The sequence below is a fragment of the Halichoerus grypus genome, chromosome 9, assembly GCF_964656455.1.
Source record: "Halichoerus grypus chromosome 9, mHalGry1.hap1.1, whole genome shotgun sequence".
In the NCBI taxonomy this organism is placed as follows: Eukaryota; Metazoa; Chordata; class Mammalia; order Carnivora; family Phocidae; genus Halichoerus; species Halichoerus grypus.
Genome location: NC_135720.1, coordinates 4,849,314 through 4,876,821, shown reverse-complemented (window position 1 = coordinate 4,876,821; position 27,508 = coordinate 4,849,314). Strand labels below are relative to the sequence as shown.

Sequence of the window (27,508 nt, the reverse complement as noted above, 5' to 3'; positions counted from 1 at the left end):
GAAGGCAGACGCTTAACGACTGAGCCACCCAGGCGCCCCGATATTTATAATTCTCAAAAGAAACTCTGTGGCTTTAGATATATGCTGTCCAGCATGGTAGATATTAACCACCTGTGGCTATTGAGCACCTGAAATTTGGCTCATCCAACCTGAGATGTTCTGTCCATGTAAAATACATACCAATTTAAAAAACTTAGTATAAAGAAATAATGTAAAATACATCACAATTTTTTATATTGATTACATGTTGAAATGAAAACATTTTTGACAGATTGGGTTAAATAAAATATATTATTACAATTAGTTTTACCTTTTTTTTTTTTTTTTGCTTTTAAATGTGGGTACTAAAAATTTTAAGTTACATTTGTGTCTCATATTGCATTTCAAATAGGTACTGCTTCTAAAGAATTCCTAGAAACTCGAGCCTGTCTCTTCTGCATTCCTCCCGATGGACTGTTAGGTTTCTCCTCATCCAGTTAAGTGTCTGCTGCTCAGAAAATTGGTTATCACTGTGCTGTGAATTCAGTATTTCATGATGCTGGTGGTGTTTCTGAGTTTGGAAGGTCTATCCCAGAGAATGGTCTCATCTGTGATTGGCAGCCGCGGCCAGGGTGACTAAAACTGATTGTGTAGCTTTCTCCTGGGTAAGCAATGAGTGATTGTTTACATTTATTAAAAGCGGGCATGCTCTGGAAATTCATGGGGTTTAATTCTGGTGATATTTCAATTCACAATTACTACAATCTGTAGTTTTAATTAAAAGTCTCCTGCTCTGGTGTGTACGGCTCCTGGTCATGAGAGATTGCCTAAGCAGGGACAATAGAAAGTTCTGTTTCCTAATGGAATGTGCCGTGTGTAACCATAGTTTCTAATTATAGCACTTTGAAAATTAGCCACATATTGCTGTGTGTTATGTTTATTAATAATTCTCTTTATAGGTGTTCTCCTAAGGACACTGCTTCTTGTATGCAATTTCTTAGAGTCTGGGTAGCATCTTGGAGAAAAAACTGAACTTTGTGCATAGGTGTTCTTCAATATTGAATTCATTCAGTTTTTAGTTTTCAATTAGCAATAATCGCGCCTCGGATAAACCTCATTGGCTACAATACTGCCACTGCGCAAAGCTCATTCAGTTTTTAGTTTTGATGAGTTGATACGCTGTTTCAAACACACGTTCAAATTATCTACATTGTAAAGGATGCATATTGCAAGTCCAATTAGGTACTCCCAATTTATTTACTACTCACTGATTCTTGGGACTTTATCTTTGAGGTTTTGTGCTTATTTAATAACCTTTTGAGAGGTTTATTCAATGTTATGTGTATTCATTTCCTGAAAACAATACACTTTGTGCAATGAATTTAAAAATTAAAAATTCAACTAGCCTAATAAAGGTAAACATATATATATACACTATTACTGTGGAGAAAAGATTAACTATAAGAGACAAACCCTATCGTAACACTCACACTTTATATGGCTTTTATTGTATTGTAGCATTTAACAGAAACTTTTAAAAAAGATAAGAGAGTGGCTGAACACAAAAGGGTATTTTTTTCTTAAAAAGAATTTGCAGTTGCTGATAATCTAATTTAGAGATGATATTATTCTCTCTTTGTGGCCCAGTTTAATCACATAAGTTCCAGATCCCCCCCCCCCAAAAAAAAAGAAAAATCGAGACGTGGAATTTCTGCTTCTGACTCAGATGGGAGGCTTGTAGCAGACCACAATTTCCACTGACAAGTAGAAAAATCAAATAAAACACAAACCCCTCTGTTCGAGGGTATTGTGGTTTCTGTGTCAGCCAGGACCTGAAAGGTTACCACCAAGATGTAAGCCAGCATTTTACAACTGCAGTTTTCCTTGAGGTATTTGTCATCCGTCGTGCCAGGGATATTTCTAAGAATCTCGGCTGCTTTGGCAGAAGGGGACAAATAAGACACAAAGGAACCAGCAGAGTTTTTGATAATTTTGTGGGGGTTGAGAGAAAAAAAAATAATGGAGATAAAAGCTTCCAAAATCCCCCTCTGACTAAAGGATCCAAGAACCACACGTGACACTTGACCTGTCTTTTCCTCAACCAAAGCCGCACCTGGCAGGGACCAAGGATTTTAGAAGAACATCTCTAAAATCTGGAACAGAGTTTGCTACGGTCTCCCAGTTTCCAGAAGACACGGATTAGTAAGAAGATCCAGCAGTGGGGAGGAGCCATGGTCAGCATCCCTGATTTCACAAGCTTCTTAAAGAGCTGTGCCCTGAAACCCGAGGTGAAGAACCAGAGGGGCAAGAGCCCTGCAAAGTATCAGCCTACTCTCATTCACGTCCTTCTTGATTGGATCGAAGTGAGTAGCCCCCTACTCCATCTGCCTAGAGGGAAAGGTGGAAGCTATGTGGAGGAAAATATAATTTTGTGCTATTATATCTTTTATGCACACAGTCACAAGGATAATCAAATATTACCAGCCATGCCAAGAAATAAGGCTAAATTATTAAAAATCAAGTAAGCAGAAACACATGCATAGGTGACCTATATTTTAGAATTGGCAGACAGTAACTTCAAAATAACCATGAGTAATTTGTTTAATAAACCAGAGGAAAAAGATGAAGAAGATATATAAAAATGAATACTATTTTACCAGAAAATATCAACCCAATAAAAAGTATATGGAATTTCATTAAGTGAAAAATAACTTGAGATTGAGTTGTGAATAAATGGATTTGATGCAAATTAAACCAGCAGAAGCCAGGGAGAGCAAACTGGAGGACAGGTCAAAAGAAAATATGCATATTAATTAGGGAGCTAAATACAAAAAGATCCACAATATAGACAACAGAATAAAAAACGTATGAGGCAGTGGTGAAAAGTCTAACATCCATATAATTGAGAGTACCAAAAACAGAGTAGAGAGAATGAGGCAGTATTTAAAATTACAATGGTTGAGAATTTTCTAAAGCTAAAGTCACAGATTCACGAAGCTCTATATATCCCAACCTGGAAAATTATAAAGATTAATGAAAAGCAGAGAGAGAGAGGGAGATTTCAAATGCACCCAAAGGGGAGAAAGGGACATATTACCTTCAAAGAAGCAAAGATTAATAGTTAGCCATTTGATAAGAATAAAGGAAAGGAGGTGGGTGGGGCACCTGGGTGGCTCATTTGGTTGAGCGCCCAACTCTTGGTTTCAGCTCAGATCATGATCTCAGGGTTGTGAGATTAAGCCCCAAATCGGGCTCTGCTCAGCGTGGAGTCTGCTTGAGATTCTCTCTCTCCCTTTGTCTTTTCTGCTCATGTTCTCTCTCTCACTCTAAAATAAATAAATCTTTGAAAAAAAAGAATAATGGAAGTGATAAAAAAATGAAAAGGCATTTTAAAGTGTTGAAAGACAATCACTTAACAACTTATAATTCTGTTTCTACCAAAATTAAAGTAAAATAATTTTTAAACAAATAATTAGAAAATCAAATATTTCTTTAAAAACATCATTAAGGGATGCCTGGGTGGCTCAGTCATTAAGCATCTGCCTTCGGCTCAGGTCATGATCCCAGAGTCCTGGAATCAAGCCCTGCATCGGGCTCCCTGCTCGGCGGGAAGCCTGCTTCTCCCTCTGCCACTCCCCTGGCTTGTGTTCCCTCTCTTGCTGTCTCTCTCTCTGTCAAAATAAATACAATCTTTAAAAAAATAAAAATAAAAACATCATTAAAATACCAATAAATGAAAAGCTGTGAGAATTCTTCAGAAGGAAAGAAAATGATCTGAGAAAGAAATAAATCCAGAAATGAGCAAAGAGCAAAGAGTAAATAAGTGGATAAATATAAATAAATACTAATGAAACTAAATAACAAATATTAAATCCGTTTATCTTTTATGATGTATGTATATGCATAATTAAACTGAATGTCTTTTTTTTTTTTTAAGTAGGAGTAAGAATAAATAAAGTAAACCATTCCAAGTCTCTATCATTGTCTGGAATATGGAAAAGAATAAAATCCATTGGACTGTATTAAATCCAATAATGTCTACAGTGACAACTAGAACAATAACAATGTGTAGTAGTACAAACAATATATACACTAATAGAGTTAAAAATACAATGAAAAAAAAAACCTTAACATATGTAAAGGAAGACCAGAGATGAAAAGGAACAAATAAAAATGAAACAATTAAAAAACATAAGAAGATGGCAAATTTCAAGCTAAATACTTCAGTAATTTCAATAAGCAAATGAACCAAGGACTCTAGATTGTTATATTGAGTAAAATAAACACAATTCTCTATATTCTGTTTATAAGCTACAAAATTAAAATATGCAAATAAAAAGTTTTCAATCAAGTGTTTGGAAACAACATAGCATTTAAAGCTAATCAAAATAAGCCTCATTTAGCTATTCTAATATCAGAGAAGAACATTGATAGAGAAATCTGTGGCAGGAAGTCTAATCACAAATCACAGTGGGGTCAGTCCATCAGGAAGAGGTATGCATTTGAAACCCCTACGATCTCCAAAGTATAGCTTTAAAATACATAGAGCAAAAATTGATAGAACCAAGAGGGAAGATAAAGTCATAATCATAATTGGAAGGTTTATCACATCTCTCCCATAGCAGGTAGTACAAGTGACAAAAGGTCAGGAAGGATAGAGGAGAACTGCTCAACAAATTCACAAACTGCAAAGGGACATGTATGTAATGTCAAGCCTCCAAATGAGAGAAATTTTCAAAAAAAGAGTTTTATCAAAACTGACTTATTATTGGGTCATAAAGCATGGTTCAACACCTCCACATAATAAAATAATTCAGAATATGTTCTCTGACAACAGTGGAATTAAGCTGGAAAACGATAGTATAAAAAAAAATAAAATTCCTAATTAAAATCCTGAAATTAATATTATTTTTAAATATTTTATTTATTTATTTGAGACAGAGAGAGAGAGAGCACAAGTGGGGGGTGAGGAGGGGAGAGGGCGAGGGAGAAGCAGACTCCCCGCTGAGCAGGGAGCCTTACGTGGGTCTCCGTCCCAGGACCCTGGGATCATGATCTGAGCTGAAAGCAGATGCTTAACTGGCTGAGCCACCCAGGCATCCCTAAAATCCTGAAATTAAACAATAAAGTGCTACGTAAGTGATGGGCAAGATACACAATGGAAATTTTAAAGAATTTTGAAAGGAATACTAAAGAAAATACTACATATAAGAACTTGTAGGCTGCAGCTAATGTTCCTGAGAGGGATTTTTATATTCTTAGAAGCATGTATTAGAAAAGAAAAAAGTCTGATTATTTATGATGTACATATCCATTCTTAAAAATTAGAAAAGGTAGCAGGTTATACCAAGTAAGATAGAAGAAAGAGAATAATAAGAAGAATTAACAAAATGAAAAATATGCACACAATAGAGAAAACCAACAAACCAAAAGTTGGCTCTTTTAAAAGACTAAAACAATGGACAGGCATCTAGTTATAAAATTTAGTAAGATGAGTAAATATACAAATTACCGGTGTCTAGAGCGAGTCTGCTCTAGCACTATAGATACTATAGATTTTAAAAGATGCTAAGAGGATATAATAAAGTTTATCAGTACACTTGAAAATTTAAATGAAATGAACAAATTCCCAGGAAACATAACTCAGCAAGACTGAATTAAGTTGAATATATAATTTGAGATCTCCCAGAAAGAAATCTCCAGGCTCCCTTGTATTCTAAATTGCATTGGAGTTCCTAGACATTGGAATAAGCTAAGAAAACAAAAACAAAAATTACAAAAAAATGGAAAAAATGAATTACTAGAATTAATAAATGAACTTAATAAGATTGCTAGATAGAATGCCATGCTATACAAAAAAAATCAATTTTTTGTATATATCAGCACACAGAAAAATTTTTACATGATGTTTAAAATTAAAATTATTAAAATTAAAAAAAATGAAATGGGTATATCTAATAAGAGATATGTAAGAGCTCTACAGAGAAAGCTACAAAATATTATTGGGAGAAACTAAGAAGGAATGAAGGAATTAAGAAGAATGAGGGACAAGAGTGACAAATGATGCCACATTCATGTATTTGAAGATCCAGTATTGTTGTCACTTCCATAGATAGATCTGTAGATTCTGGCGTTCTCCAAAACACAGATATAGCTCAGATGGAAGTCAGTCCTAACTTCGCCTAGAGGTGTGCCATCAGGCAGCCTGTAAGAGGACCAACATTTTATTCAGAAAATAAATTTGCCTCTACTGAGACATCTGACAAGGTACTGGAGTTCTGTGCCATGAACAGAAGCACAGAGTTACCATATTTCCAAAGTTAAATAATATTGCTTACTGACGGAGGTGTTTTAATATACTTGCCTATTCATTGTAACAGACTCAAAGGTGGGATTCTTTTTATGTCAACATCAGTCGTTGGCACAGTATGTACTCTTTCAAGTAATAATAACGGCTGCCACTTACTATAATACTTATTATGTGCCAGGCACTCTTCTAAGTACCTTCCATATTTTAATTCATTTAATCCTCCCCCGAACCCACGAGGTAGGTAACAATGCTATTGTCATTTCATAGGGGAGGAAACTGAGGCACAGAGAGTTTATCACTTGCACAAAGTTACTCCCTAATAAATTGAGCAGGCTGGTACGAAGTTCTGCATTTTTAACCACCATGCCCTGGTTCTGCCTCCTGATAGGAATTTTTAACATCCTTTACCTTACACAAAAACAAAGTCCTGCATTCAAGGATTTTGGTCTTAGCACATTGGCTTGAGGAATCTGCTTGATAGTAAATATCTCCTCCACTGGATGACTACTCAAAGTCTATTTCATCCTTATAAAAACCTTGTCTTTAACATAAGCAGAACCTTAATGTTTACATTGTCAAGGAGAACAGACAAGCATAAAATCAGCCCAAATTGAGTGAAATTATCCAGGCTTAAGTTAAATGCAAAAGAGACATGGACACAGCCTTTCATTATGACATTTGAAACTGGACTTTGTTTGGCCAAAACAGTGTTCTTTTTTTTAAATTTTATTTTATTATGTTATGTTAATTGTCATACATTACATCATTAGTTTTTTGATGTAGTGTTCCATGATTCATTGTTTGCGTATAACACCCAGTGCTCCATTCAGTACGTGCCCTCTTTAATACCCATTGATACTGCCAGGAGCCTGGGTGATGATGAAGCCCGCTGCCATGATGCACTGCTCAGCCTTCACGCTGAGCCAGTAAACTCCGTCTCTTCACATCTTGGCAGACTGATGAATGCTACAGAGATATTCTGACTATTATTTAAAGTGATAAAAAGTAACTTTTGGAAAATATCAAATTGGATCTAGATAGAATTTGAAATTTTCTACACTGTGGCTTGTTTCTTTGGTGCGCTAAGAAGAGGTATGGCAGCCTGGGTATGACGGAGGAAGAACCAGAAGGAAGACAGAATGCAGGCAGAGCTGGTGTGCACTTTAAAAGTCAAAGAAAGATGTCCCAGCTTCTTAAAATCAAAACAATTATTGCCCAATTATTGTCTATCAAATGCTAAAATGAAGGGTCATTAGGCTATTTCAGCTTTGACAGTTTCTCTTCCTGTCTGTGAAGGGGGGCGGGGTGGGAGAAAGAAAAGTTTTCATAGAAGTTAAAAACAACACAAAATCGGTATTTTACTATTTTAGTGCTAAAGTCAACCTACAGATCTTATCTTTGTCTAAATTCCATTTTATTCCCTCCGTCTCTTGGCATGGGATTTTTTTAATATATAGAGTAGTAAAACATTAATAATAGTATTTATAACAGGAGGTTATTGAGGGCTTACTATATGCAGGTGAAAAGTTTTACATGTATTATTTACAGGTATTTTACATGTGTTATTTATTTAATTCTTCCCCACACTGAATGAGGTAAATTGTATTATGGGTGTGAGGATGGTAGATAACATGACTAGTAAGTGAAGATCAGAAGCAGGGGGTCTGGCTTGTATCAATGATTGCAGCAGACAGGAGTAGCTCCATTCAGATACCTTCTAAGTGAATTCCATGCCAAGAGAGGCTATGAGTTTTGATGTGGGACCGATACCAAGGCCAACTGCAAAGTCTTCATTACAGGTAGAAGTAGACCCTGCCATACTGTGTTCAAGCTTCACAGAAGGCTTCAGATAAGAAAAGCAATTTTATTTTAAGTCAAAGCTATTCTCTGACAGAAGCTCAGAAAGCGTATTAAAGTGTTATAAAACCAACTGCTCCTATTTGAGATTGGTATTTAAGGATATTTCAAAAAAATGTCTCTGAATTATATTTTAAGTCTTGGTAATGATTGAGAATTAGTCATGGGAATCAAATTTAAACAATAAAGAATTAATTTTCTTTAGATACACAGATCCGAAGAGGAAGACTGGCACCGATTTATGCTGCCAAGGGTCAAAATTTGTCACCTGCTGGTGCTCAGAGGACGTGAAGGCACATGACACCAGAGTGCAAAAGTGACTACCCCAGTGTCTTTCCAAAGTACCACGGTGTAAGACCGCAGGTGTGATCGGAGGGAGCAAAACCGAATTCGATGGGAGAAGGTTGGAAAAATCATCATTGATTAACAACCCAGACCAATAGTGACGTGGTAAGAATAAGTGAGACAATGTCAATATTTTGCACGTTCCTAGTCCAGCAAGTGCTTTGAAGCTCTAAGAGGGCATTTGTATTAGTCTACTCCGGCTTAAAAATCATAATAAATCAAAAACCCTGCAAGGGAAAGTGGGAGTGCCCTGAAGACAAGGCGCCTCCTCCAGGTGTTTGCAAGGACTGTCTAGAGGTGGCTTGACGGTGGAGTGGAGGGGAAGGGCAAGGTGACCCTGAGGCCAGTGGGCTGGGTCTGCGAGAATGAAGTGCCTCTTCTCTCATTAGACTTGGCACTTCCTGTGAGGTCTTTCAACCAAATCTTGATTCTTTCCGATCTTGCCAATATTAGTTCATTAAAAATTTCTTAAAAGCCTAGCATTTACCTTCTTCTTCAAGCATTCCAAGGTTCACTTTAGACCTTATCTGGAATCCCCAAATTTCTATCAACTCTCTCAGCCTCTTCAAATTTATCTCCATTTTCCAGCACTAACACAATATTTTGTAAAGATATATCTCAACATACAAAACACTGAACATAAATATATATGAATGAATAAATGAATTTTTTTATCTCCAAATGTAAAATGTCAATAGAAGTGCTCAGAAAAGCTAGTCATCCATCCCTCCGCCAACAGCCCTCACTGAGAAGAATGTCATGAAGCAGATTTCACGTGGAACCCTTGTAACTCTGTGACCTTAAATGGTGCAGAATTATCCATGGTGCCCTTAAATTCAGCAGTCTTGCCAGGGTCACTCTTAATTGCTAAGCCCTTCAGAGGGCACGTATGACAATGAAAGTGAACTATTTATATTCCTCAGCCACATTCCAAGAATAATTTTAAAACAATATATTTAAAAACTCAAAACTAGTTTAATTCCAATTTTTTTCCAACATAACCATTGTTAAAAACCATGAATGAAAACTTTCATTTAATTAGGAGTTGAATAATATTTCTTTTTTTAAAAAAATATTTATTTATTTATCTTTTAGAGAGAAGTGCGCACTTGCACACAAGCAGGAGGGTGGGCGGGCTGGGGGCGAGAATCACCAATGGACACCCCCCGCCCCCCAGCTGAGCACAGAGCCCAGCTGGAGCTCCATCTCAGGACCCTGAGATCATGACCTGAACCAAAATCAAGAGTCAGTCACTTAACCGACTGAGCCACTCAGGCACCCCAGGAGTTGAATCATATTTCTAAAGGTTCACAGAACATTAAAAGACATTTTGGAATAACTTGTTCCAAGGGTGTACAGCATTGACTTAAATATTAAAGGATTGAGGAGAAATGAAATTATGTAATATAAAATGTAATATACCAGGTAAATAAATAAATAACATAATAAATAAATAACATACCAGATAATAAAATAGCAGATTTCATAAAGGTCATTCATGTTACTATATAATTGAACACCATTTTAGGATTTATCATATATTTCACAGCAAAAATGGTCTAGATGTATAATATGCTTAATTGGTGAGAATCTATCATGAATAATAGACTTACAGGAAATACTGGGATATCTAGATTGAAATTGATTCATGCGATTTCTATTAAATTGGCACATCTTTTTCTGATATGCTTTTTATTTTCCATAGACTTTCCTTTTTTTTTTTAGTAATATATTTTCATTTCAGAGGGTGTGCAGTTTGGCATTTGCTTCTGAAAAATGAGATTCTATCTTGTTCTTCAAAGTTTTAAAAAATGTCACCAAGATAATATCAGGGATTTCATGTCAAATATAATATTTTGATTTTCCTCATGTTAATTATCCCTTGAAAGCAATTTTCACAATTGGTGGGTGCCTGTCTTAGTAATCTGCCTTCCCATGTACCTTCCCCTTTTCTGTGATTCTACTTTGCTTCTGGTTTTCTACTTCTGTTCGATATTTCTGCTGTGAATGGTTTAAAATGGTGTCTGGCAGCCAGTTGTCATGTAGCCTGTGACTTACCTGTGAAACTATCTATGGAAACATGGGGAAAACTCACAGTGGCAACGGAACTGAGACACAGTCAGCGTGCTACCAGAATCCAGGAAGATTCCCTACAAATGGGGGGCTGCCGACACCTCACCAACGAATGTCATCCCTGGCTGACTGGTGCACACGTACTTAGGACAGATCCTGAGAGCTTCATCTTTCTTCCAGGCACACATCAGCAGGAAAGCCTTAGCACCAACCAGCAACCTGAAAGGCTGACGCTCTAATAATAATAACTAGATATTTTAATTGAATTATTTCAGGTCACGCTTGTAACAATGCGGCCATATTGATGCAGATATTATTTCCATTTTGTGGATTAAAATAAATCCTGAGGCTTAGAATGTTTCAGTGATTTTTTCTGAGGTCCTGGAAGTTGGAGGTGGCGGGACTAGATTTTACTCTATGACTGTCACACTAATGTCAATGCTCCCCCTGCTACTCCCTTCACCCATCATCCTCAGGAGGGCAGCTCCCAGCGGCAGCCACACTCTTTTTCCCCAGGTAGAGAATTTACACTCAAAGTCTATCCAGATGCTAACACTGTGGGAGCCCACCCCCCTTCCTGCAGCATTTCCTGGTTTACTGAGGGGATTTCTACTCTAAATGTGCATGATGACTTGCTCGTTATGCATTAATACTTCAAAGGGAAGTCAGCCATTCCTTTCATCCAATGACTTCTCCAATTTGTGTTCTCAGTGTTTACATTTTTCACTTGTTATCTGGAGTTTATCTTCAATAGATTATCCAGGAATGGCATATTCATTGAAGATTTCTGACTCCATGCATACCCGAGGAAAGTTTTCTGTCACCTTCTCACACAGAGTAACTCGAGTAGGTAACAGTCTCTCCTTCACCTCCCGTACGGCATGTCATCTTCTAAAGAAGTATGATGTCCATCTTCTTCTTTTCTGTTTGGAGAGAAACTCATTTTTAGTTTGTTTGCTTTTTGTTTTTCCCTGGGTCTTTGTGACACTTTTTTTCTTTGTCCTTGCAAATAAAAAATATGCCAGAATGGGAGGAAACAGCTCTCCGTTCAGTTCAGACCAAGACTGAACCCCATCTCCATTTCTCTTGCATTTTTTCCAGCTCTGAACCACAACTTACGTAATTATTGCTCTTGTCCAGGTTGCTCTGAATTCCTTGGGAAAACCTCTACTCCTTACATGGAACCTCCTTTCTCTTTTTCCTGGAACATCAGCTGGCTTTTCCAAAGTCTGTATTGCTCCCAACTGCTTTGTATCTGGACCCAAGTTCACACTTTGGTTTCTTATCTCTTTCCCACTTCATCTCGGGTCTGATTCCCTCCTGTTTTGACATCTGGTTAGGTTTTGAGTGTCAATAAATGAACTTTTTGTTTTCAGTCACACTGTATTAATTTGAGCTCCCTCCAGAAGCAGATCCTGAGACGAGGGCTGGTGTGCTGGCAGTGCATGTGGGAGGAGACCACTCCCTGGGTGGTGACGTGGGGCAGGGAGAAGCATAGGGGCACGCAGCCCCGTGGGCAGCTCTGCCCAGCCATACACATGCCCCTTAAGGTTACATGAGGAGCGAACGAGCTGGGTCAGGCATCTTGCGACCTGCTCCTGGGACAGGTTAGTATCCCTGCACTTTGGACCGTCACGGGGATGGGCATAGTGACGGCGGCATCAGATGGATGCCCAAGCAGAGAAATGTCCATGCTGTTTGGGAGGTGAGTGCATGCTGCAGGAGCTGACAGGGGAAGGGAGCGGGGGGCAGGATGCTGTCTGCTGCAACCATCATAGGAAAGAAAACTCTCCCAACGGGGCCCACAATATATTTCTCTGGAACTGCTGTCCCTTTCTTCAAGTATATTATGACATTAAAAAAAAAAAACAACAAGGAAATATGGCTATAACTATATTTAACTCTGAAAATAATGGGCTTCATTACTGAGGTTGTGGCTAAGTTACTCTCCACTGTATTTCCCACTGAGAATATTTTACATTTTATTTATTTATTTAACATTTTACAAAGCATCATATGCATAAGGAAAAGTGCAAATACCAATGAATTTCCATAAATTAAACACACCTGTGTAACTAACATTCAGATGAGGAAAGTGATTCCAGAAACTTCCAGAAACTTTTCTGTCCGCCTTCCAGACTCTAGCTACCCTCCCCCACCAAGGGCAACTAGCTCAATTCTTACTTTTTACAAAAAAAGATTAGTCGTCCCTAATTTATGACTTCATGTAAATAATCAACACAGTATGCCATCTTTTGTGTCCAGCGTCTTTGTGTAACCTATGTTTTATTAATATGGTTGCATACGGTCGAATATTGTTTATTTCCCATCCTGCATGATGTTCCAATAAGTGTACATATCACAATTTCTTTACCTCTTCTAGGCTTGATGACCATTTGGGTTGTTGATAGTTTGGGATGATCCTGAGAGACATTGCTGTGCACGGGCTAGTTCATGACTCAGTGGATGTGTGCGTGCATCTCTGGTGGGTCTGGACGCTGAGAATGGACTTGCTGAGTGATCGTGAGGTTGTGAGTTCACTGCACACAAAAGTGCTAGAGGGTTTTCCAGAGTGGTTTTCCAACAAGTGCCATCTGAGGGTTCCAGTCACTCCACATCTTGGCTGGCACTGCCGTTTTCATCTTTGTCATTTTGACCATTCCCTGTGTATGGCGTCATGGCATTAATCTGCATTTTCATGATGACTGACAAAGTTGAAGACCTTTCATTTGCTTATTGATCATGTGGAATTGAGTTTGCTCAGTTCTCTTAGGCATTTATCCTTGGGGCTGCCTGTATTTTTATTTTTAAAAATTGATTTGTAGTAGTTCTTTGCATATTCTGGATGTGAGTCTTTTGTCAGACATGTGGATCCCGAACATGCCTTGTCTCTTCACTGTCTTCATGGTGTCTTTTGATAAACAGAGCTTTTTAATTTTAACATAGAATGATGTATCAAATTTTTCCTATATTGTTAGTACTTATTTGTGTACTGTTTAAGAAATCTTTTCCTAGTTCAAGGTCACAAAGACCTCTCTCTATGTTTTCCTCTCAAAGCTTTATTGTTTACCTTTGCCAATGAGATCTGAAATCTATCAGGAATTGATTTTTGTGTATGGCGTTCCAATACATTTTGTCTCCCGTGTGGAAAAGACAATTGACCTGGCAAATGTGCTGGGGAGGACATCCCTGTCCTCACTGCACTACTGAGGAGTTTTGTTTGAAAGCGGACTCCCGTGCCTGGCGCCTGTCTCCAAACTCTCGTCTGTTCCATTGGTTGGTTTGTCTATCCTGACCCTTCCAATTAAGAATGGATTTCTCTTTGTTGTCCCTCTGTTCATCACACATAGACCAGTTTGTGGGGAAAGAGGGATTTTCTGAAATTGAGAAAGAATTGAATTTAATTGATGGTTTATTGGTGATGCTTTGTATATTCTGAGAAAATGAAAAAAATTAGTTTTAAGGAATGTTGCTAATTTTCACTCCTGAGACTCTGGTGACAAGGTCAGAAAAAAAAAAAAAAGTTAGGTAAAGGGGTGCATCATTTGTCTGTCTGCATATTTATTTTGGAAGATAACTGGTAACATCCCAGGAGGCGAGTATGACTTGTCCTCAGATTACATCAGTTTCTTATATTGCCAGGCAGTAAGATGGTGTCATTCATCTAACTGATGGAGAACAATGACCAAAAGAACATGTGCTCTGGTTAAATTTTAGCAAATGTCTACCAATTTCGACTGCAGCAAAAAGTCAAAACCAGAACATCCAGGGTCTGTTTTTGCTATAGGCGAAAAGAAGGAAGTAAAATCAAAAGATCTGGGTTGATTTCCTAACCATATATCACTCTGGGCATTCTAAAAGCCCATAAACGTTTTTTACAAACTGCTAAAAATTTCTTCCAAAATGTTCATCTTGACTTAATGTCCCTGGTGAAGGCATTATTTGTCATCTGCTTTGTTTGACAAAATAAATATAAGTAAATAAATATAGAAATTGAGGAGGAGAAATCTTAGAACTTTCTCTATGACGTTTAGGACATGAAATTCTAATGGGTCTACATTATATGGCTTTAAAATGGTATTTTAATAAAGCGATTTATTTTTATTTTAAAAAACTTAAAGCCGTAGGATTCTTACTCTATAGCCTATGGGCCCGTTGTTTAGATTTAATTAGGTACGGTAGCTATGATTACTTGGCAACCATAATAATCATTTGGTAAAATGGGAAGGTAAGCTGTTAGGATCATTATTTTCTGTAGAAACATATACCATGTCCCTGGGCTCTCTCTGTCTCGTCTCTGTCCTTCCCTCTCTGTCTGTCTCTCCCTCTCTGTGTGTCTGTGTGTACGTACATGTAACTGATACATACGTTGGGTGTTTCCGGCGGAGCTGGAGAATGTTCAAGTCTTCTAAGACAGCTAAGGAGAATCTTTGTATTCCTGGTTTGGACTGAGAAGCAGATGCCAGGGAGGCTGAATGAGGTGTGCAGGGCTGAGCGGAAGAGGAAGCCTGTAAATCTTATTTTTAAATGAGGCACAGCACAGAATGGAGCACTTGTTTCCTTTAGGAACATAAAGGCTGAGGGTGAGTGGAGTGGTACAGGAGGGGAGGCCGCCATCAGGGAGCTTCGGAGGGACTGGGGACCCTTGCCTGGGCAGGGAGGGGGGCTTCTTAATCAGGGTCTTTAGTCGGTTCGGTAATCAGCAGTGCCACGCTTCCCTTGATAAGGAGGACCTGGTGGCAAAAATGATTTCGGAAAATCTCACCTTGAGTGCTAATCAGCAGAGAGTAGACTTGTGGAATACTGTTTACGACATGGAAATACCTACATGCTCCTTTTTTATAGACCCTTCTCCCTCTTTCCCTGTGACAGGACAGAGGAAATCAAGAAAACCAGCCCTGCACATTTCTGAGCTCTCTTTCCAGGGGAAGCACAGGGTCCCTGGTGGTGGGCCTGGCGACCAGGTGTCTCTCGGAGGTCACCCTCCAGGAAAATAAAAGGGGCTTCCAGGCCCCTTTTCACTAGAAAGGAGGGAGTGCAATGCAGTTCCCATTTAAGGACAGAGATGACAAACCAGAGATGATCTGGAAAGCGGGACGCCGCCAAATCACGTCACCAGTCTTCCCATTTGACATTTCTAGAGAACACGTAAAAACTCCAGAGATTTTATAACCACAGCATTTGCAGGGGCTTTGTGTAAAGTGAAGTCTCTTTTTTTATTAGAATCAATAGCTCTACTCTCCCATCCGCATGTTTGGTACTAAGTTGCTTTCGGCCAAGGAGGCCTTCTCAACCCACACCCCAAGGGTGGGCGAGCCCCTTCTCCCTGGGAGTCAAAAAGAAGCCATTCGTGGTGGGCAGAGCCACAGTTGACAGGGAAGGCAGGCTGTTTCTCTGGAGGAGTCAGATAATACAATTAGGAAAACACTAAATGGAGAAAGCAGGCTTTGACGGAGGGGCCGTGGGCCTCAAAGAGAACTTCCTGACTGTGGCGCCCAATCCGGGCCCCATGGACTGCAGACAAAGGAATTGCTTGCTCTCCCTCTACGAGGCGGGGCGGCCCGATGCCAAATTGCCCACCACAGTTTGGAGATGGCTGCCAAAGTCCTGTCCCCTTCATAATAGGGATGTTTGTCTTTGGGAAACACTTCAGTTCTGCTGCTGGGGTTTCCAGGGCATGAGAATTTCCAGTCCTGGAAAAGGAATAAAACACCCTGTCCTTTTCTCTGCTAGCAAAGTACAGAGGCCGGCTGCCCCCAGCGGAGGGTGGCTTTGTTTTTCCGCTCAGAGATTGTCTTTGATCCAAGCCAATGGAACAAAAGCTGATTATCTCACCTTTAAATAGAGGGATTTTAGCAGAAACATCGACACTGGGGGAGGGGAAATGGGACACAGCCAGGATGCCCCTCCAAGAGTCCCAGGGTGCCCAGCCGGGAAGGAAGCTGCGAGAAAGAACACGCGCCACACAGAAGTCCTTGCTGCCAACACTGGGGACATTCTCCGTGGCGACTTGCAATTACAGAGAGGAGGCTGTGATGACGCAGCCGTAGTCATTCGCATGTGAGGAGAGGAGAGGCTTTCTCAGCTAACGGTTCACGGTGGGCCTTTGTAATGTCACTGGGACAGGTCGGCTTGCTCCAGGTGATTTTCCCCGTCTTCACAATCTGCAGCTCAGGGCTCCACTTTCTTTGGCGAAGGAGTGTGCTTGACTGGTTCTGGGTCTCAGCAAATTGGGATACCCTGTCATCAAAAGGGAGGCTGAAGGCCCCTTTAGAGTGAAGCAGCATCCCCAGGGCATCTGCTCTGTCGTCTTGTAAGTTACATCCTCTCTAACTTCAGCCTTGGACTTCATTTTATTAGCAGAACTTTTGGAAGAAAACTTTCTTTTGTGACATTGGACAAGTCCTTTCTTTGTGCTTTTGGTTTTCCACTTAGGAAAGGGAACCAACAGTATCCATACAAATTTATTATAATCTGAATTCTGAAAGATGAGTTGTTCAAAATATACATACACATGTATATGTGTGTGTGTGTGTGTATATATAAACACTTGGCTTCCAAGTTATGATTGAAAACATGTAAATTGACTCTATGTGAGTTTTAATAATAATAATTATTAGCCACTTATTGACAACCATATTTTAGGCACAGGGTTAGTCCTTTAAATGCACTCTGTCCTTTCATCTATATAGCACTCCTAGGAGGCAGGCATATAATCCTCATTTTATAGGTAAGAAAATGGAAGTCCTTAAAGTTTATAAGCCCTATCCATGTTCATACAAGAAGTGGGGGTTCTGAGATTCAAACCCTAAGATTTCAAACTTGTCCCCTTACTCACCATACTGTGCTTATAGTGAGAATTCCTGAACCTCGTTGGTACCCAGTACTTTACACAGCTTGTCTCTGCGAGGGGTAGATAGAGGTTCATGATGGCAGGAACAATTTTAAAAGTCCACAATGTTCTTTTTACTGCTGATACTGCAATATAAAACAAGATGCATCTCTAGGTTGGCACAAGAGCCCAATTCCTGGACAATGATTAAGTGATGCAGTGGGCCACGTGGTTCACCTGAGCAAACAGGAGGAGTGAGGATTTTTTCTGTACAAATCATGGCACCAGAACTGTTCTTGGGGAGTCTCTGTCTTGGGCAATAGACCCCCTTCTTTTGAAATCCCAAGCTTTGTGCAGAGAGTGCATAGATCCCTAATAAACGTGGAAGTGTCGACTTTGAAGCATGGATACTTGGTAAAATGATTTAAAAACTGACAAGAAGAGCAATCATAAGCAGCTCAGCGAGTTCAGAGAAAGTCTGTGTTGTGATGATCCACGAAAATATCGTGATGAGCTCAGCTCTTCTGAGAACATGTTGCAGTAAATAGAGGAATGCTCATGTTGGGATTACACAGTTTGGGGCACTTTTTGCATTTTTTTGATTCACTGTGTACCATTAAACTTTTTATGATACTTTGTTTATTTTACGGACAAGGCATTAAATTCAAATTACATCTTGAATGAGATTTACTCAGTTCACATCTCATTGGAAGAAGGTCTCATTATCCAAGCTCATATTTCTAGTGTAGATGAATCACCCAGACCTTAATGGCAGGTTAGAAAAGATTCAGTTGAGTCTGTCACCCAAAAATATCCCGTGTCAAAGTTATTTTTGATCTCATGTATTTCTCATCACTGGGCAGTTTTAGAAAAGGACCTGGAAAATATTAATGGGTGTGTGTACATTTCCCAAAGTAATAAAATTGGTAAGAGTCCCTCCCTATTTAGCCCCGAGCCATAATTGAACATTTCACCGTTGATTACTGGCATTATGCTTCCAGTGACACGTGTGCCTGGGAAAAATGGGATAAATGGTGTTTCAGGTTCTTCCAGAAATTTCCTGCAAACCTTGACTTGCGCTGACTATGAAATTGGGTCGTCTGTAATTTCTACTCCCTTGTTTCCTTGCTAGTTTTGTTAGGGATTTTCAAGAAAAAGTCAAATCTGTATGAAAGAAGGAAGCCTTCATTTACTATTAATTTGAAAGGAAATTATATCACCCTATTTTCTTCCTTTCATCTCAGATGAGCATTTTGTAGCATTTTTAAAATTGCCAAGGGTGTCTTCCCAGTGGAGGGTCTTAGCGGTTCCTGCAGGCTTTCCCCATGAGAAGAGGGTTTTATTATTAGTATTAATTGTCATCCTCTTGCATTCTCCTCTGTTTGAAGTTAGGGCTTACTATTTCCTAAGAATATAATGTTCTAGCAGATAAAACTGAAAGGCAGTGGTTTTAAAAACGATAAATAGAATATTTAATCTGAATGGATTAGAATAGTTTGGGTTTAAAGAGAAAATTAAAAATTATAACTTAAAACAGATATTTTAACATTAGTATTAGTAGTGTCTTAAATGAGTCACACATTTGTTTTATTATGCATTTTGCTTACAGAATAAAATACTGTTATAATCCTTAGGTTTATTCTTTTTACACTCAGCACATATTAATAGTTTTCTACCTGAGATAGCTTACTCCAAAATTTGCCAATAACAATATGACGATTTTGAATAAAAAGGATGTCGTTATTAGTTTTGTATATGAAATGTTCACAGAAGGCCTTTTAGGTAAGTTCAGGAATGGCTCATGCAAAGATGATGGTTAGTCCTTGGCCTCACACGTCCTGCCAGTCCCCCCGAAGGTCAGAAGCAAATGGAACCCGGGAAAAATGCGCTGAATATCGGCTGAGCTTAGTAACTGCTATTTTGAATATTTCCAAATGTAAAGCTGGGTTAGGGCTTATCTTTTACTCATTCATTAATATCTTCATCCAACACCCACTTAGGGATGCCCTCAGAGGCCAAGTGCAGGTCCCAGAGCTGGTACCCAGAGTTAGCCAACATGCAAGGTGAAGGGCACGGCCTCCAGAAAGCCATGTCCATCCAGGACTTCTGACCCCAGTGCAGTTATAGTCCATCTGCAAAGGGAAGAGTCCACAGAAAACCACCCTCACTTCTGCACCCATGGCTAATTTGTGGTTTCCCCAAACCACTTTCAGATTCAATGATTCACTAGAAAGACTCACAGAACTCACTAGAACCTGTTCTATTCATGGTGACATTTATTACAGGGAACAGGTAACTGAAATCAGCCAGAAGAAAGGACACAGGAGGCTGAGTCGGGGAAGCTTCAAATGCAAAGCTTCTGCTGACCTCTGGATGCACGTCCCTTCTGGCATAGATGTGTGACAACAAACGTGTGGTATTGCCAACCAGGAAGGTCACCTCTGTTTTGGTCCCGGGATTTCAATGGGGCTTCAGCAGGTAGGCCTGCTTGACTGGCTGATTGATTGCCCGCAAAGTTAAATGCCATTTCCAGCATCTCCCTTCCCTGGAGGTAGGCTGAGAGGCCACCACGAGTCCCCTCATTAGCATAAACTATCAGATGTGGTCCAAGGGGCCCACCAGGAATGACTAAGACACTCCTGTCACTGAAGAAATTAGATAAGTTTAGAGGTTACTTCCAAAGGGCCAGGGAGGAAAGCCAGACCTCTCTTTGGGCCAAAGTCCTCACCACACAGCTGAGGAGACAGCAGTAAACAAAATCAAAGTCCCAGCCCACATATGGTTCATCCTCTGGACCGGAGACACACGGTGACTAAATCAAATAGGAAAAAGATACTGTACACCTGGATACATGAGGGGGAAAGGAGAAAAACAGACCAGGGAGAGGAGACAGCATGGAAGCAGTGATCGGCGACATTTTAGATTTAGCGTCCAAGACAGGCATCAATGAGGATGTGTCTGAACAAACACCAGAGGGGGTGAGGGAGAGGGCCAGGGGGACATCAGGATTTGGAGGAAGAACGTTACAGGCGAAGGACAGCGAGTACAAAGGCGCTGAGTCAGAAGTGTGCCAGAGTGTTCCAGAAGAAGCATGGCAGAAACGAGCCAGCACCATGGAAAATGAGGCCAAGGAAGGAGTGTGGTGTGTGTGGAAGCAGACATTGGGGGACCCTGTGGGCCAGTGTCAGGCCTTTGGCCTCAGTGATAAGGACACCACCAGAGGGCTTTCAGAAGTGAAATACTCCAAACTGGAATGGCTCATGATCCCTTTGGAACTCTATTGAAAATAGAGTGACAGGAGGCACAAGGGGCCCAGGGCCCAAGGAAGAGGACATTGCAATCCTCAGGTGAGGGATTCTCAGAGCTTGGACTAAGAAGGAAGAAGTGAAAGGGCTGAGAGCTGGCCAGATTTTGACGGTCGTTTGAATGTAAAACTGTCAGGATTTTCTGATGAGTAAGATGAGGGATATGACAGAGAGTGGGGAAGTTGGCTTTTGTGTTTTCTGCCTGAGAAACTGAAAGAAAGAATTGCTGTGGGCTGAGGTGCCATGTGGTGGAAATGTGGGTTTGGAGGGGATGGTGAGGAGCTGTGTCCAGCGCTGGTTACGTTCAAAGGGAGCTGTAGGGCAGTGAGCCGTTCGAGTTTAGAAAACTGGAAAGAAGCCACACCGAAGACATCCATGTGGGGGAATGCCCCCAGGGTGGCACAGAAAGCCACATGATAGGAGAAGACCAGCCAGGGACTTAGGGTCTGTAGAAGACAGCCAGGCGCCAAGCCTCAGGGTCCCCACATTTCAAGTGTGGGGAAATGGGGCTGAGCTAGAAAAGGAGTCCAAGGAAAAGCAAACAATACCGTAGGAACAGATGCATGCGGTTATGGCATCCTAGAAACCAAGTGAAGAAATCATTTCAAGGGACTCTGGTGCCCCTGACAAAGCAGTTCTGGTGGCATGGTGAGGGCTAAATCTGCTTGGGGTGGGTACTGCTGAGCAGAGAAATTCAAGGTGGGAGAGAGGCAAGTCTTGCAGGTAGTCTGGCCGTGAGAAGGAAAAACCAGTGCAATGGCTGGAGATGTTGGAGTCAAGAGAAGTTCTTAGAGATAGGAAAAAGAGCTGCATCTTATATATTTTATATTTTGGGGGGAAAAATCTTATGGGGAGAGGGGCTTGCTGGAGCGCTGTCCTTGCTTAGGTGAGAGGGGATGAGACCAGTGCCCAGTGCCCAGGTAGAGGGGTTGCCCTTTGCTAGGAGGAGGGTGGTGGCTCATCTGCAAGAACAGCATAGGAGACAGAGCATATATGCATAGAAAATGCAATCACGGCAAAAACGCGTAGTGTGTGTGCTCTGGGCCAGGGGCTACTTATGGGCTTCACAACTGAAACTACCTAAAAAGGTAGACAATATTATTGCCCCTATTTTACAAATGGGAAGTTAGGCACAGACTGAGTACATCATCCTGCATCCAGGGGAGGCGGTGCTGAACACGCAGTTTGGCGCCAGTCTGTGGCATGCAGACATGGGCAGAGGGGTGCACAGGTGACTCTGGGAGCAGTGAGGTCTTCCTCTAGGGACTCCTATTGTAGCTGAAATAGGAATTAAGGCCATTGGACAAAAGGGAGGATGGAAGAGTAGGTACACAAGGTTTGAGGAGAGAGAATGAGGTATGAGATATTAGCCTGGAAGAGAGGGAGAAGAAATGGATAGGGAATACAATTTTATGGCCAGCCATTATCAAGGGCCCACCTGAGGTGAATGCTCAAGACTTCAAATTTCAGTCCACATGGAGATGTATTTTTCTCCTGCTGTGTTCAATTGCAGATATCCAGGGACAGTAGGGGACAAATTGAGCTTAACCATGGTTTTCACTTCACCTGGAGTGGAAGGATTGAGGGCAAATTCGAGGGAGTGATTGCAATAATTGCTATTAGAATTAAAGCTGTCAAAAAAAGAAAGGAGACGAGGGAAGTGAGAGACAGAGGAAAGACTGGATTGGCAGACTATCAGTCTTAACTAACACACCGCCTAGTATGCCCTCTCTTGTAGACATTGATCTGGAAAATGAGGTGGTGGGGAGTGGAGAGAAGGATGCTTGAAATTTAGATTGTAGAATGCTTGCTGTTGCTGTCATGAAAATATCTGAGATTTGGCAAAGGGAACGAGTTGGCTGGAGTGTGGAAATGACAATCATGACAGAAGAGGTCAAGGAACGGAGAGGCCAGGCTAGTGAAAGGTCGTCTTGGTGAAAATCAAGATCAGCAAAAATCACAGTAGGAACAGCGTCAGGAGAGCAGAGGGGCCAGGAGCCATGTCTTCGAGGAAAGAGAGGGAGTGTCCCCGCAGTGTGACAGACGACAGTCACAGAAGTGGTGGGTGTTGTCTGGTGACACCAGATCCAAAGGCTTGTAGGTCACCTTCTTTGTCTTTGCGGCACATCTCCATTGTAGGCTTTATCTGGTAAAGCGCAACTCAGCTGGAACACAAGTGTTCTAGGATGCTGCTCAGTACAGTTTGACTCTACTTCACGTATCGACCAGTGTTGTAGTTGTATCTGATTTCTCTTCCCAGCTCCACTGTGGTTCCATCACCAGCCCCAGGGAGAGCCTTCTTTTTCAACCTTCTTCCATGGCATTTTCTAGAATACTTCATTACCACATTAATCAGGTCACAGCCATCCATATGAGGGCAGCCCTAGAGGGAAACCATGATTGGGAACAGATAACAAGGAACAAAATACCAAGGACAGTTCATTCTCCAGGATGGCCGTAGAAGTAAGTCATATCATTTGAGAATTTGAGCTCATTTAATCTATGGATGGCAAATAGGTCTCTTTCTGCACGGTCATTATTGGTAGAGTCTGTCGAGCTCTGGGTTGGAAGACTCTGAGGTCAACAGGACTGTGCTATGATGAGACAGCAGAGTCTGTCATGGGCAGCTTTTCCTAATATCACACAAGGCCTTGTTTTGGGTTAATTTAAGAGCCTGGATGACCTAAAAGGAAATTGATGAGAAAGCTGATCCAAAGATATCAAGAAAATTGCCAAAGTCACAGTATAATGTAGTAGTGCAGAGTAAGGACAGTGATCTGCCCAGAGCTTCAGGGGAATCGTAGGATCAAGTGCTCTCCATGTCCTGGGGGAGTCAGGGAATAGAAGAAGCTATGGTAGAAATAACACCGCATGTGAATCAGAAAAACTGGACTCCTTCCATGTTCTGTTACTATCTTAGATGTAGGACTACACAGGGATCACACAGAGTTTAAGTCTTCCCTTCAGTAAAATGAGACATTTGTGCTAGGTCATTGCTATGAGAATTTCTGGCTCTAAAAAGTCAAACCAAACCAAAACAAACATGCAAACTGTTAAATTAATTAAACACGGAGGCCATTGGACTGAGGTGGCTTTCATGCCCTGGCAGCCTACCCTAAGCAAACCAAAATTGAAGCCAGTAAATGCCTCAAGGTCACAAAATCACAACTGTTAAGGACAACCAATCGAAAACAGCCAACTGGTCTTTAGGCACCTGCCAATGGAACAATCTCCTTGTTTTGTTTCTTTACCTTCTCCCGGGCTCCCGTCCCAGGACTCTAACCAATTCCCATTTGGCACGTCCCATTTAAACCCAACTGTGCTCAGGTAAACTCTTAAAATGTTTAATAAGCCTCAGTTTATCTTTAACAAAACAAACACACGCACATTAAGCTCTCCAAGACTGTCTCACCGGTTTTTCTCTCTAATTCTCTACCATTTATACCACGAGGCAAAGGCAGATTGTTTCTCTCTCTCATGCTTCCATTGCCTCTAGATCAATAAGATATTACTTCATCGGGGCGCCTGGGTGGCTCAGTTGGTTAAGCGACTGCCTTCGGCTCAGGTCATGATCCTGGAGTCCCGGGATCGAGTCCCGCATCGGGCTCCCTGCTCAGCAGGGAGTCTGCTTCTTCCTCTGACCCTCCCCCCTCTCATGCTCTCTCTCTATCTCATTCTCTCTCTCAAATAAATAAATAAAATCTTAAAAAAAAAATAAGATATTACTTCATTTTTCTCTTATCTTCTTGTTTTTTTTAGAATTAAAAAATGATTATGGAGAGGTCCAGTAGTGGCGAGTAAAGACAATGGATGTCCTCTGACAGACTACACTGTTTATGAAACTTTTATTTTGTCTTTCATTTAATCCTCTTAGCAAAATAGGTAGTGTAGATATTACAATCCCCACTTTACAAAAGAAGTCCCAGGGACTGAGAGAGGTTGCATGGTTTGCAAGGATGTGGTGCTGAAAAGGAGAGACCAGGGGTACATTTAAACTCTGATCTCTAATTGCAATAGAAAACATTGTTTCTTTGTGTTGTGCTGCCCCACCCAAACACAGTGAACCAGAAAGACCTGAGTTCCAAACTTTGGGTACTCTAGGAACCTGTTTTATTTCCCCCTTAAATTCCACTTTGGCCTTGCATTATGCAAAGGAGTGTTTTCCCATGACTGCATTGTATTTTGCCTGCTGAAATCCAAGAATTTGGAACACCCATCACTGAAATATGAAAATGTCTATTGCTCTAATTATCATATTTGAGACTTTTCCAGGAGGTAGGCTGTGAGTTTTGCAAGTCATTGTAGGGAAATGGTTTTCTGAGCAGACTCCTGGGGAGTGCAGTCATCAGCTCCCGCACCATGCAAGGATCTTTTGAAGCTCTCCTACAGGAAACTTGAGAGTGATTCAATGAGCAAATGCAAATGTTATTTGCTGCAAAACTACAGAATTCCTCTGGGGAATGTTGGGCTGAAACAAAACAACTTTGAATTTAAGCAAAGTAAATTGTGGAAAAAAGGCTGTTTCTCACCCCACACTTTGGTTTGCTACAGCAGGAAAGAGCTTTAACTTCCCATTTCCTCCCCATTAAGGAAATATTTTAGGGTAATTTCATTCGTACACATAAACTACATGGCTGTTTAGTTCTCTCTTTGAGATCTTGGACAAAGGTGGTGCTCGGAGCGTCTGAGACAGTCAATGAGACTTTCTCTGATTGTTCTTGGAGGCTCCCACCTCAGTGAAAGGCTCCCGCCGTGGGACCCAAGAGCCAAGGAGGAAGATGGCAATGAGCTCAACCCTAAAGCTGCAGCTTCAGGGAAAACTAATTGTAGGTATTATATCTGGATTCCAATCTCAAGAGCTGGCTTCCGGTTTAAGCGCTCTTAACGTACATGCTTGTACATACAGGCATTTCTATGGAGAGAGGAAGGCACCGTGACCTCCCAAAGACCACAGACCTACTTTATTGGAAATGCGAGTTTTGCACGTTTTGCCCCTTCCATCTCAAACTTAGTAGTGTCATATCCAGAAAGCAGAATGTCTTCAAATGACAACAACCACTCTCCTGGCTTCAAGGCGGATGTGATGCTCACACCCCAAAATAAACATCCAATCAATACCTCCCAGAGTGGGAACTGAGGCAAATCGTCTTGTTCGGGGAAACACCAGACCTATTTGGAAATCTAGTTCATCCCTGTCTGGAAACCTATGCTGTCCTCTGTGCTCCCTGGTTGCTGAAGAAATTCTTGCAAGAGATTTCGTGATAGGCCCTGACCAGTGAGTTAATAATCCCCTCAGGAAGAATAGCTGTATCCTCTGTGTTTGCCCTTGGATAATGCATACAAAACATTTTAGTGTAGTGCCTGGCACTTAGTAAACACTTCAGTGTTAACTACTATTTTTTCATTTGGTGAATGTTTTTTGATCCCACTGTGTCCCACAGACTCCACTACACACTGGAGAAATAGAAAGGAAAGTCACGTGACCACCTATGAGGAGCTCCTACCTTGATTTCTGTCTCAGCATTAAACACAACGTCTCCTGTCCCAGAAGGTACGTAAACTGTACAAAGTGAAGGGATGCATTAGTCACTGTCACTCACTTATGCACGCCAGACCCAGACATCTCTACCAACTGCAGGATTCTGGTGCCCTCCTTGAGAACTCCCCACCCCACCTGAATAACGTGATCAGAGCTGACATGGCTTATCCCAGATTGGAATACAACATTCTTTCTTCTGCCAACATAGTCTGTAGGCTAGCAGTGGTGAGCTGTGAACAAACTATAAAATAAAGGACCATCAACCCCTCTGTTGGGTCTTCTGAGTGGTTCCACTTTGTAGATGTTTCTGTTCCTCTTTCTATTCTTTCAATACCAAACCTGATTTATTGCTACTTGGGAATATATTCCCCAGTGAAAGTCAGTGCTGGATTGCTCAGCCCATTCTGTATGCACTCATTTCTCATATGGACTAACAGTTGCCTGCCTTTTCCTCCCAGCATCCCTCACCCTCTCCCCAGGAGACCGTGAGCCCCTGCACCTAATATGCACAGGCTCCGAGGTGAGGTCTCCAGACTCCAGAGCCTGGTCCCACTCCATGTGTGCTCTCTTGATGCCAATGCTCTCAGTTGGTACCCAGGCCAACTAAGCTGGGCTCAGGGCAGGGAGCCGGGCTCCCTTGGCTTTTGCTTCTTAGTTGTCCCTAAAATCGGGAGAATTAGTTTTCGGGTTTTACAATAGATTCTAACTTTGCATTCTGTTTGGAGCCAGGCCAAATGACCCACGCAGACTGCAGGAGTGTGTAGGGAAGGCAACATGGGTCTCTTGCTTCGTGACACCTTTCTTCTCACAAATTTCCCTTCTTCAGTGAAAACCTCTCACTCTGGTGCTCCCTGAGTGGTGGGGCTGTCATGGAGTAGTTCTGCTCTGATCCCATCTGATCATGAACCGTAAGGAGTTCCTCCTGCACAGAGAATTTTCATGCAAGTGTGTTGGCTGGGAAAAGTTCAGATGTGGGACTTGAAAGGTGCAAGTAACCTAGCTGCCCCTTTGGGGGTGGTCCACCAACCTGCAGCAGGCAGACCCCAGATGCTTATTAGGAATGCAGAACCAAGGGCCTTACCCCAGACAGACTGAGTCAGAAGCTGCACAGCAACGAGAGTCTACGCACGTTAAATGTGACGAGCGGGGAGCCCCCCCTTCACTAGCAGCTGGGGAAGAACCCAGCGATCTTTAGAACTTCCAGAATATTTTTAAAGTACGTGTTTCCTTTGCGTGTGGGTGCCACTATCCATGTTATCATTACAGAC

The 27,508-nt window shown here is 41.2% G+C and overlaps 1 long non-coding RNA gene and 1 pseudogene across 1 annotated transcript; one reads left to right on the top strand and one right to left on the bottom strand.

Annotated features, from left to right (window-relative positions):
- Positions 1-352: 352 nt before the first annotated feature.
- Positions 353-9,478, top strand: LOC118541047 (uncharacterized). Its single transcript, XR_004919928.2, has 3 exons — positions 353-644; positions 2,087-2,342; positions 8,352-9,478. It is a non-coding gene; the product is annotated as an uncharacterized LOC118541047 (long non-coding RNA).
- On the bottom strand, positions 1,004-1,126 carry LOC118541085 (U4 spliceosomal RNA; annotated as a pseudogene).
- Positions 9,479-27,508: the final 18,030 nt, after the last annotated feature.